This window comes from Triticum aestivum, chromosome 1D (assembly GCF_018294505.1).
Source record: "Triticum aestivum cultivar Chinese Spring chromosome 1D, IWGSC CS RefSeq v2.1, whole genome shotgun sequence".
NCBI classification, from domain to species: Eukaryota; Viridiplantae; Streptophyta; class Magnoliopsida; order Poales; family Poaceae; genus Triticum; species Triticum aestivum.
The window spans coordinates 198982049-198993396 of NC_057796.1; positions in this window are offsets into that span (position 1 = coordinate 198982049).

Consider the following 11348-nt stretch of genomic DNA (forward strand, 5'->3'; position numbering starts at 1 on the left):
GTAGGAGGTCCGTTTCCTCTGTTTTGCGATACGCCACACCCCTCCCAATCAACAGGACCCCCGTTTCGACCGTAGGAGGTCTGTTTCCTCCATTTTGCGGTACGCCACACTCCTCCCAATCAACAGGACCCCCGTTTCGACCATAGGAGGTCCGTTTCCTCCGTTTTGCGGTACGCCACACCCCTCCCCATGAACACGACGCATTCCGTTGCCTCCCCATGAACACGACGCATTTCGTTGCCTCCCCATGAACACGACGACGACGCTGTTTCTCTGTTCCGACCCAGCCATGTACACGAGCCCTCGCCGTACGTATGCGCGAGTAGGCGTTCGAGACCCTGACCATATGTACGTACGTGGCCGTATTTTCTTTCTTGCACCCTGGCCGCTGTACATACGTGTACATGCTACGTGCGCGCCTCTACTACGACACGTGCGCGCCTCTACATCGACCAGTATATATGTATGTACACGTTCGCGACCAGAAGACAACACTACGTACGCTTTGACCAGGTGGGTCCCGACTGTCAGGCACTTCCTTGCCTGCGAAGATGTAGCTGGTGGGTCCCAGCAGTCAGGGGGGCAAATCGTTTTGGTTTTTTTTGCCCGGACGCACTTCCTTGCGTGCGAAGATGTAGCTGGTGGGTCCCAGCAGTCAGGGGGCGAATCGTTTTTTTTTGCCCGGACGCACTTCCTTGCGTGCGAAGGTGTAGCTGGTGGGTCCCAGCAGTCAGGGGGGAAACGTTTCTTTCGCAAAATAGGTGGCCCGTCCGGTGGGTCCCTGCTGTCAGGTGGAGGAATCATTATTTTCCGCGTAATAAGGAGGCACTTCCTTGCTGCCGCCGTGGATCCAGCTGTCAGCCTATCCACGTACAGTCCACGTCCGATGGAAGTCGTTCCTTGACCATGTTGACCACGCCACGCCGAGAGCACCAGGGCGGTGGACGACGGCGAGGCCTAGGAAGGGGACGACGCGGAGCCGGTGAAGACGCGGCAGTGGATGCCCACGCGGAGAGGAGTATGAGGGTTCACTCGTTCGGCTGCGGTGTGAGGCTGCCGTCGCCGCAGGGCCTGGCCAGCGGTGGGAATAGTGGGGGGCGGTGAGGCCTCCACGGCAGCACAGCCGGCCACGGGAGGCAGGAGCAGGCGGCACGACCGGTGCTGCTTTGGGCGGCTGGAGCAAGAAGACCAGAGGTTGAAGAAGCACTACGGTCGTTGGATGGACATCTTACGGTCACTGGAGCTAGAATCGTTCATATTGACTAAGTTCACAAAGCCCTCCGTCCCCGTCAACTTAGTAGGCCCACAAGTCAGCCTCCCACCAAGGTGGGTCCCAGCTAGCAGGGGGAGTATTCATTTTTTTGTGCGTAATAAGGAGGCACTTCCGGTGGGTCTGAGCTGACAGCGGGGGGAACTTTTTTCGCGAAATACGGTGGCCCGTCCGGTGGGTCCCAGCAGTCAGGGGGAAACATTTTTTCGCGAAATAAGGTAGCCCGTCCGATGGGTCCCCGCTGTCAGGTGGAGGAATAATTATTTTGCTCGTAATAAGGAGGCACTTCCTTGCGGCCGCTGTGGACCCAGCTGTCAGCCTCCACATACAGTACTCTTCCGATGGAAGTCGGTCGTTGACCACGCCGCGCCGAGAGCACCAGGGCGGTGGACGATGGCGAGGCCTAGGAAGTGGACGACGCGGAGCCGAGGAAGACGCAACAGTGGAAGCCCGCGCGAAGAGGAGTACGAGGGTTCACTGGTTCGGCTGCGGTGTGAGGCTGCCGTCGTCGCAGAATAACAGGGGGTGTGGGTGAGTGGAGGGATGGCCTGGCCAGCGGTGGGAGTAGTATGGGGGCGGTGAGGCCTCCGCGGCAGCACAGCTGGCCACGGGAGGCAGGAGCAGGCGGCACCACCGGCGCTGCTTTGGGCGGCTGGACCAAGAAGACCAGAGGTTGAAGAAGCACTACGGCCGTTGGATGGACATCGTACGGTCACTGAAGCTAGAATCGTTTATATTGACTAAGTTGACAAAGCCCTTGGTACACTCCAACTTAGTAGGCCCACAGGTCAGCCTCCGAAACGGTGCGCCCCAGATGTCAGGGGGAGGAATCATTTTTTGGGCGGCCGAAGCTAAGAATATCCGAGATTGAAGAAGAAGCACGACATCCGTTGGATAGACATCCAACGGCCACTGCTGCTAGAACCGTGTGTTGACTATAATAAGTTGACAAAGCCTTGCATACGCGTCTACTTATTTTTTTAGGGGACGCGTCACTTAGTAGGCCCACAAGTGTGTGGCAGAGAACTTATAGCCCATTTGCGTTTTGTAAGAATGTATAGCCCATTTTTGAATTCTAATGGAATTTACAACAGCCCATTTACAGTTTGTTAAAAGTCCATCCCATTTTCTAGCTAGGACAACGATTAATAATTTCAACCAACCGTTGAAGACAAAATTCATTCCCACATTTTGATGGGATCCGAAATATTTTTATCCCGGAATTTCTAGTCAGATTAAATATAAATTTGTATTACGTAAAAATCCAACGAAACATTGCGCGCGCAACAATGAAAATTTAAGATTTTCAAAATCCATAAATAATATTTTATAAACTAATTTCGTGTTTGATGCATTTTTTTATAGTTACTGCCCAGTTTTTATAATTACATCCCATTTATTATTTTTAAAGCCCATTTTCCTGTTAAGCCTAATGCATCCCTCCTAGGAAAGATTTGCAGCCCAGCGGGGCGGAGAATAACAAGTTGACCTTGCCTGGGTATTCCTCAAAAAGACGTATAGCTGGGCTAGCCATTTTCATCTTGAAAAAATTAGTATCTGGCCTCGGCTAGACGGGCCACAGCCCACCTAGTTAATACCCTGCTCTCCTCTGAACAACAACGAAATCATCGCCAAGAAAAACTCTGCAGTGCTCACGCCTCAAAAACACAAATACTGCTCGAGCTGCTTGGTCCCAGCTGTCGGCCGCACCTTGTGCAATTCTCTCGTTTATATTGACTACATAGGTTAACAATGGTGTGGGACCGTGATGTCAGGAAACCAGAAAGCAAAAAATATAGTCGTACATAATAAGGAGGCACTGGCATACGTACGGCTATGGCCCTAGTGTGTCCCTAGTGTCATCCAGTCAAAATAAAGTCATCTCCTGAATCCTCATGTTCGTTGACGATGTTAACAATGCTCGGCGCCACGGCGAGCGCAACAACTCGAAGGACAACAGAGAGGGCCTCGCGGGCCCTACGGATGGTCTGATACAGCGCCCGCTGCTCATTCAGGAAGCCAGGATCATCGGACACCTATGAGCACCTTCGAGAAACTGAGACGACATGAAACGGTAAGGCCGCGCTTGGGAGCTCTGGTTTATTTCAAACCTGTATTAACATACAAGTGTAATTTACTCGTCATCGGAAACAACGCGTAAAATACAGGCGTAATGAAACCGAGGGCCCGAGGTCTGTAAGTAAAACCGGCGGGTTACGCGTGTAATTTGAGAGACCAGTGTATATTTTACGAGCACTGCTATATGGACGACATTACCAGACGATACATGCACGACGTGCGTATCATGCCATCCATGGGCAAGGCTGAAACAGCAGCTAACGGCTGGATTAGCAATCGTCCGAGTGTCATTCAACGTTTTTATCGTGTGTGAAGTACTTCCGATATTTTACTAGTCGAAATCGACCAACCAAGCGCCTTCGCCCGAGACCATCTGCTTTAATTTACAAGCGTCAGTTTTACAAGCGGTTTTGGTTCGAAAACGACTATCCAATCATGGCCTAATATCATGAGTTGGTCTTAAGATCATATTATTTCACGTCTAACCTACCCGACTTGTCGTATAGGCTATGAATGAAACATCAGACGACGAACTTCTTAAGCCCGGAAACAACAAAAGAGGATGATCTTCTTAACAAGCAAATCACTGGCATTAGATCGACATGCAAAACAATACGAAGCATTATTCTCAGGAGGCACGGTGAACAGCTCGTGATGCCGCATGCCACAACATTCCAAGCTCAACTTTGCAATCAAACACAAGGCCTGGCATTACATAGACAATATTCAGAACAAACTCTTAACACAGGAATATCTCAGCAGAGTAACTATTTACTTCTAAACTGAACACATGAATAGGAAAAAACACTCGACGCTGCTCATAGCAAGGGCGTCCCACTCAAAAATATCAAATGCATGTCTTCTGGCTAACATCAATGAGAAAATTTTGACAAGGTTTTCCAATTCCAATACATTAAACTAACGTCTTCTTGCTAACATCAATGATTAAACTTTGACAAGCTTTTCCCATTCAAAATATGTTATGCCAATGATCGTGGAGTCCTGTCGTAGCTTCTTGTACTTGTTTGGGCACTTTTTGCCCAGGGCACTCCACGTGTTGTTAAATTGCCAATGGTCGCTGCAGACTAGTCATGTCACCGGTGTCTAATAATACTCTGTAAAGCTTCTCGGTCATTCCTTCTGTAATGTAGTGTAAATAGTGACTGCTTCTTTCTGCAAAGTGGAACGACCAACTGGACCCAGTAATGCAGCAGTTTGCCTTGGACACATTGGCTCCTTTTGTGCAGTTCAACTAAAATCGAAGTCGGAATAAAACCGAGCTTTAATTTTGATATCCCTGTAAGCAACAATAGGTATAAGGGAAACAATTACTGAGAAATAACAGTTGATGAATTGTACTCCCAGAAGAAAAGCATCTACTGATCTACTTTATCTTAATGGGAAACAAAGCAGGAGAGTAGCAATTCTCCATCAGTGTGATTCATTCATATTGACTGAGACATTATCTTAACAATGCCTTGTTTCAACATGTATAAAGAACGAGAAAGCAGAAAAGTACCATTCCTAAAACAATGCAACTGATTCATTTTAACAGAGACATTATCTTAACAATACCTTGGTTAAACATGTAGAAGGAACTACAAAGCAGGATAGTACCATTCCTAACAAGTGTTGCAGTTTTGAACTAAGATTCAATAGTTAATTAATTCTGAGAGTGGCATTGCTTAATTTTACCAGCGGCATTAGATTAACGAAAAGCATAAACAATTCCAGGGAGAGTGGGCGCAACAACAGTATGTGTTTCCATCTACTTATAAAGGGGGTGATGCAAAGTTTGTTGTAACAAAGCAACAAGCATCATGTCTGGGTTGGTCCCATTTTTGTTCACTACTTAATGGGAAAAGACAGCAATACAATAGCTTCAATTCAACATTTATTTAAAATAGTACCAATACAAGTAGCACAACATCTCAAAGCACACTGCACAATCATGTGGATGAAGGAATCAATTGTTGAATAGATATCCCTGTTTAAACAGAGGCAAAAAAGGAATCAATTACTGGCTAATAAAGGAGGATGAAACATGCGGCCATGAAAATGGTAATCCCGCCAATCCCTAACAAGTGTTGCAGTTTTGAAATAAGATTCAGTAGTTAATTCTGAGAGTGGCATCAATTACTGGCTTATAAAGGGGGTGATGCTGAATTTGTTGTAACAAAGCAACAAGCATCATGTCTGGGTTGGTCCCATTTTTGTTCACTACTTAATGGGAAAAGACAGCAATACAATAGCTTCAATTCAACATTTATTTAAAACAGTACCAAAACAAGTAGCACAACATCTCAAAGCACACTGCACATCATGTGGTTGAGACCAAGATTTGAAACAACTCGCCACGAAGACTGGAAACAAATCTCGATCTCCTTTTGTGCAGCTCCACCAAAATTAAGCAAAGTCACCGGTGTGACATTCAAGTTGAACTGCACAAAACACTCTTAAAACATAAGTGTTTCGAGTAGCGAAGCAAAATGTCGCAATAGCAACAAGTTGAATCGATAGCCCTATTTTAACAGAGGCAAAAAAGGAAACAATTACTTGCCGATAAAAGAGGATGAAACAAACGGTGACAGAAAGAAGCATCTAACTTATCTTGGATGGAGAACAAAGTAGGACAGTAGCATTTCTAAAACGGTTGTATTGATTCATATTAACAGAGACATTCTCTTGAAACAACATTCGTTAAAAAATGTAATTTACTTTTAACAGTGGCATTGCTTCAATTTTTCGGCGACATTCTTAGATTAACAAGAGCAAAATAGTTGTATGGGACATGCCAGCACCATGTGCGTCCACACGTATAAATGGGTGAGCAGAGTATGTAGCCAAGCAGCATATATGCGCTGGTCCCATATTTGTTCTCTTTGAACCTTCTTCCTATGTGAGGGCAGCAAATCTAGTCCTGCACAAACTACCCGACCCCCCAGTTTCTTTCCCTTTTCAACAAAGAGATCGGTTCCTTACAGATGTGTGTACTAGGTTACCCCCTTTTTCCCTTTTCGACCTACAAAGCGGCTGGATAGCCGGTCTATACTACTTTCCGCCCCTCCTTTCCTCATTGAACCACGTCCTAGATTCTTGCTCCAGCCCACCGCACCCTTCTTTCCTCTTTGAACCAAGACCTAGATTCGACTACAGATCGAAAAAGATCCACATGCAGCTAGAGCAACGACGGTTTCAAAGAAACTTATACCTTAGTGTCGTCGGGATGTGGCAAGGCGTGCGGCGGGAGGTCGGATCTGCCCACACTACGTACGGCAGCGAGGAAGAAGGGGTCGGTGGCCCTCCCGCACAGGCGCTGGGTGAAAGAGAACAGCGCAGCCGGCAGTGGATTGCCTCCCTCGCCGAAGGCGATAGAGTGCACGCTGCACCTCCTCCCCTTCCCGGTGCAACGGGATACGGACGCCTCCTTCACCAGCTGTGAGGGGGGAGAGAGAGACAAGAGGCCAACGCAGTCTTGTTTAGATTTGGTGAAGAGAGGGTGAGAGACTGTGAATATAGAAAACCCTAGCAAATGAACACTGAGCCTCCAGCGTGTAACATATATGGAGAGGGTGAGAGAGCGAGACGCGAGAAACTCTATCAAACAAGAGGCTATAATGGAGTAAAAAATCTCTCCATAGCTGTGGTTTTAAATAAAATACGCGCGTTCCCGGAAAAAAGAAACAAAAACTGGCGGACAATTTTTTAAGGGTCTGTCTAGGACACATCTAGATGTGACATAGTTATGTCACATCTAAGTTGATGTCCACTCTGTTTGTGGTCTATTTTTTCCTAGTTTTTTTTGTTTCTTGTTGCTACATTATATACTTGTGGGAGCTTAGATGTGATATCCTTAAATAACATCTAGATGTGAATTAGACAAACTGATTTTCTAACGTACCAAGAAAGAAAACTCGATCAAAAACACGCCCCCGCTTCCAGGTCGCGAGAGTCGTCGCGCACACACACATAGACATAGACATGCATATCCGTGTTTACGTAAAATTCCATTTCCATCTCCATCTCCAATCATATTTGTCCAACTGGCACATTATTTACGTTGTTAATTACATACGCAGCAATATTAACGTACATCATCTCTTGTTTGCGCACGTCCAGACCGCTGCCACGGCCGGTCCTGACTAACCCGAACCCTCTTCATCACCCGCGCGTGCTTCCCGCCCAAAATGGTCAGTGCCGCATTCATGCCCGGCTAGAGCAGACACGACCTCTCACTGGCGCCGGCATTGAAGCGGCGCGCCGGCCGAGAGAGCGTCGCCCGTGCCGCTTCCGGGTGCACGCGGCTGCTCCGCGTTCAAAGGTCGCAATAGCCGGCTACAACATGCATGTAAAAAGTTCTTGGGAGTCCGTGCTACAGCTAGCTGTCCTCCCCCAACTCGTCAATCTCTTCCAGTAGTGCTAGTACTCTATGGCGCGATCCATCGACAAGCAGGCGGGAAAGTTATCGTATACTCGGTTTGTGGTGAGTGGCATGCCGAGCGACCGTGTGGGGTCGAGCCGTGGAGGAGGGTGAGACACGAACATGACAGACGTGATTGAAACGTTGGTTTTGCTCGATGGTGCGATCCAACGAAACGAAACGTTGGTTTCTCTCCGTTTCCATTTTTTCTCCGATTCCACTCCATTTTCATTCCTATTCCAAGGTTGCCCCGTTACAACATTCCATCAAATACAAAGGAAGACTAACACGCATGCTGATGCATCTCAATGATTCACAGATCATAGCCAATATTTACTTCACAACTAAAGAAAAAAGTTGTGAGAGCGTGTACGAAAGAAAAACTACTGATGGGGTCACTACGACTTAAACCCTAAACCCTAAACATGATTTAATTTCCTGGCCAGGTAGAACCTGTCAAAGGAAAGACGGCTGGCACCCTCGGATCATACGATGCTTTTGTGCAGTTCCACTAAATCGACCTGAGCGTCCCTGATGGCAAAGATATTGAAGAAGTGTGATTAGAATAATAGTACTGGCACTAGTTCATGAGACATAAACTCATCACAAGTAGAAGCCGGTAGAAGTAGAGAAAGATCGACATGGAGATGGAGCTACGGCAGTGGAGCAAGCCGGCTCCAAAAGGAAGATGGACTACCTGGGACGTCGGGCTGTAGCTAGAAGGGCGGTTGGGACGCGGCATCGGCCCATACCGCGGTGACCCCCGATTGGGACGCACCGACTGTGGGTTTTCTCCCTCGCCGATGTCGACCGCGTCTACGCAGAACATTGTTCCCTTCCCCCAGCTGCGGGATCAGGCCCGTCGTTCTATGCTTGTGAAGAGAGCAACCTAAGCAAGCAGGCTTGTAGCTTAGGCTCTTGCTAGTGTATATATAGTGGTTTTCTTTTTCTCTCCATATCAACCATTTTATATTGCGTACGAGTCATTCAAGAGTGAAATGATGGTTGCTTCTTCCGACTAACTTACTGTGTGATTTGACTGCTCCTTAGTGGCCCCTACACGTACTCCCCCTACATGTATGCAACAGTCACACGTACACATGGACGCAAAAACACGCGCGACGCCCTAATGCATGCATGTCCGAGCACACGACGGAACACACACGGTCACGCTCAAGTGCTCAACCTACACGTGCATGCACACACATACTCAGTCAGGGTGAGCTAGAACCGTGTAAACACCGGAAAATATATATATTGAGCGCAATGAGCGTATTATGAAGTCCACTGACTGTATTTTTACAAATATACAGTGACAGACAGTGTATTTATCTCGTTTGAAATTAAGCCATATTAACCGGAGAGGAGGCAGTATGGACTAGCATTACTTTGCTGTGTCCCGTCAACTTGCCAAACGAGGAGAAGGTTGCAGGATGGGAGAAGCTTGCGCGCGGTGGCTCGCAGGACAAGGAGAAACTTTTGACTAATGCAAGCTCTCCCTCGCTCAGGCGGTGGATGTGCAACAATTAATTCGGTGTCAGATTGCCAGAAGCATACACTATACTACTAGTGCTATTATTGTTCGACTTCCCGAATAGGCGAACAGCCAAGCGCAAAGTTTACTAGTACTACTACTATAGTCTATAAAGGTACATACTATACTAGTACTAGGAACTGGATGGAGGAGCGTCTGCACTCTTATTATAATTTTAAAATGTGATAGAGCAATCTTCAACACATTTGGCTCTCTTCAAGGGTTCTCGCATGTGATAATGGAAGTTGATTGCATGGAACACTCGCCACAAACCTCGCTTAATTCTGGCTCATATCCTGTTACAAATAGTAGCGCTCGGTAATATTTCCTTTTTTTTTGTTATTCAGCATGTAAACAGGTCAGCAAACCTTGCGGCGCATCTTCGTGCCAACCGTGCTTGCTGCACTTTGAATGTGGCCGAGAGCTGGCTTGATGAAACACCTCGCTTCCTACTTCTTTTTTTGTGGGGTACCTCGCTTCCTAGTGACCAGTGTCTTGGTTGATCGTCCTAAGAATGCTTATATATGAATACAGCTCTCTCATTTACCTGCAAAAAAGATTAAGCCATATTAACCGGAAAGGAGGGAGTATGGACTAGCACTACTTTTTGGTGTGTCCCGTCAACTCGCAGATTGAGGAGAAGCTTGCACGACAAGGTGAAGCTCGCTTACGCCTTTTGACTAATGCAACCTACCCTCGGTGGACATGCATTAGTCCATTCGGTGCCAGATTGTCAGAGGCATACACTGTAGTACCCAACATGCGGAGTACCATCATTGTTCGACTTCACGAAGAGGCAAAGAGCCAAGCGCAGTAGTACGAGTAGTACTACTACTAGAACCGCATGGTGGAGCGTCTGTACTCTTATTTTTTATCTCTGATAAAGTACACGTTTATTCCGGAGAAGGGCGGAAAACGGCAGCCCAACATGTAATGAATGATATCGATCAACCAACCATGCTTGAATATATCTTGGCCTCCGTGCGAGCCCGTCTGTGTGTTCTCGCTCCTCGTCTCTCTCAAGGAACGGCGGGTTGGTTCTTTGCCGTCAATTGAGATCGGTTTGCTCACACTCCTGTCCCACATGTTAGTGATATGCCAAGAGGAGGTGCGTTGACCGACTGGCCATACGCATACTTGGTTTTGCACCTTCATACTACTCCTCCCTCCGTCACAGTTTACAGGGCGCGCTTCATTATGATGCATTTCCACCACCAGAGAGAATTTAGACGCGTTTAGTTTAATGCTCAATTTATTAGGGCGTGGTAATTGCAATCAAGTCCACAATTTTCTCTCCATGTACTGTACTACTACGGAGTGGAGTAAGTGCATGCATGTGTGTACCCGGGGTGGAAGCACTGCATGCATGTGTGTATGCATTATTCCCTCTAGTAATAGACGCCGTGCTATAACTACCAATGCTATTTTTCAGGCCGACCACTGGTCGCCTTGGTCCCACAGATTTTTTTTCTTTTTTCTGAAGCGCGCTGTATAAACAGTGACGGATGGAGTAGTATGAGCGGATTCAAAGAAGAGCGTATTGATGGTTGCTTCTTCAGAGCAACTTACAGTGGGAAAGGTGGGGCTTATGATTTGACTACTCATTACTCACTATTAATGCGGCGCAATGACCGGGCTGAGTCTCCCATGCGGTTGTGCACTACCCCCTCGGTTCTTAAATATACTCCGGAGTATTTGTCTTTCTAGAGATTTCAACGAGTGACTACTCAAATATTTGTCTTTTTAGAGATTTCAAATGGACTGGCACATACAGATGTATATAGACATATTTTAGAGTGTAGATTCACTCATTTTGCACCGTATGTAGTCACTTGTTGAAATCTCTAGAAAGACGAATAGAATATTTAGGAACGGAGGGAGTACACATACGAAGCAAAATGAGTGAATCTACACTCTAAAATATGCCCATTTGAAATTTGTAAAAAGACACATATTTAGGAACGAAGGAGTATAATTTTGTGCATGGCACATGGACCCGGATGATGAAGAGGCTTCTAGCAATGCTGTCAAGCTTCCATCATTTG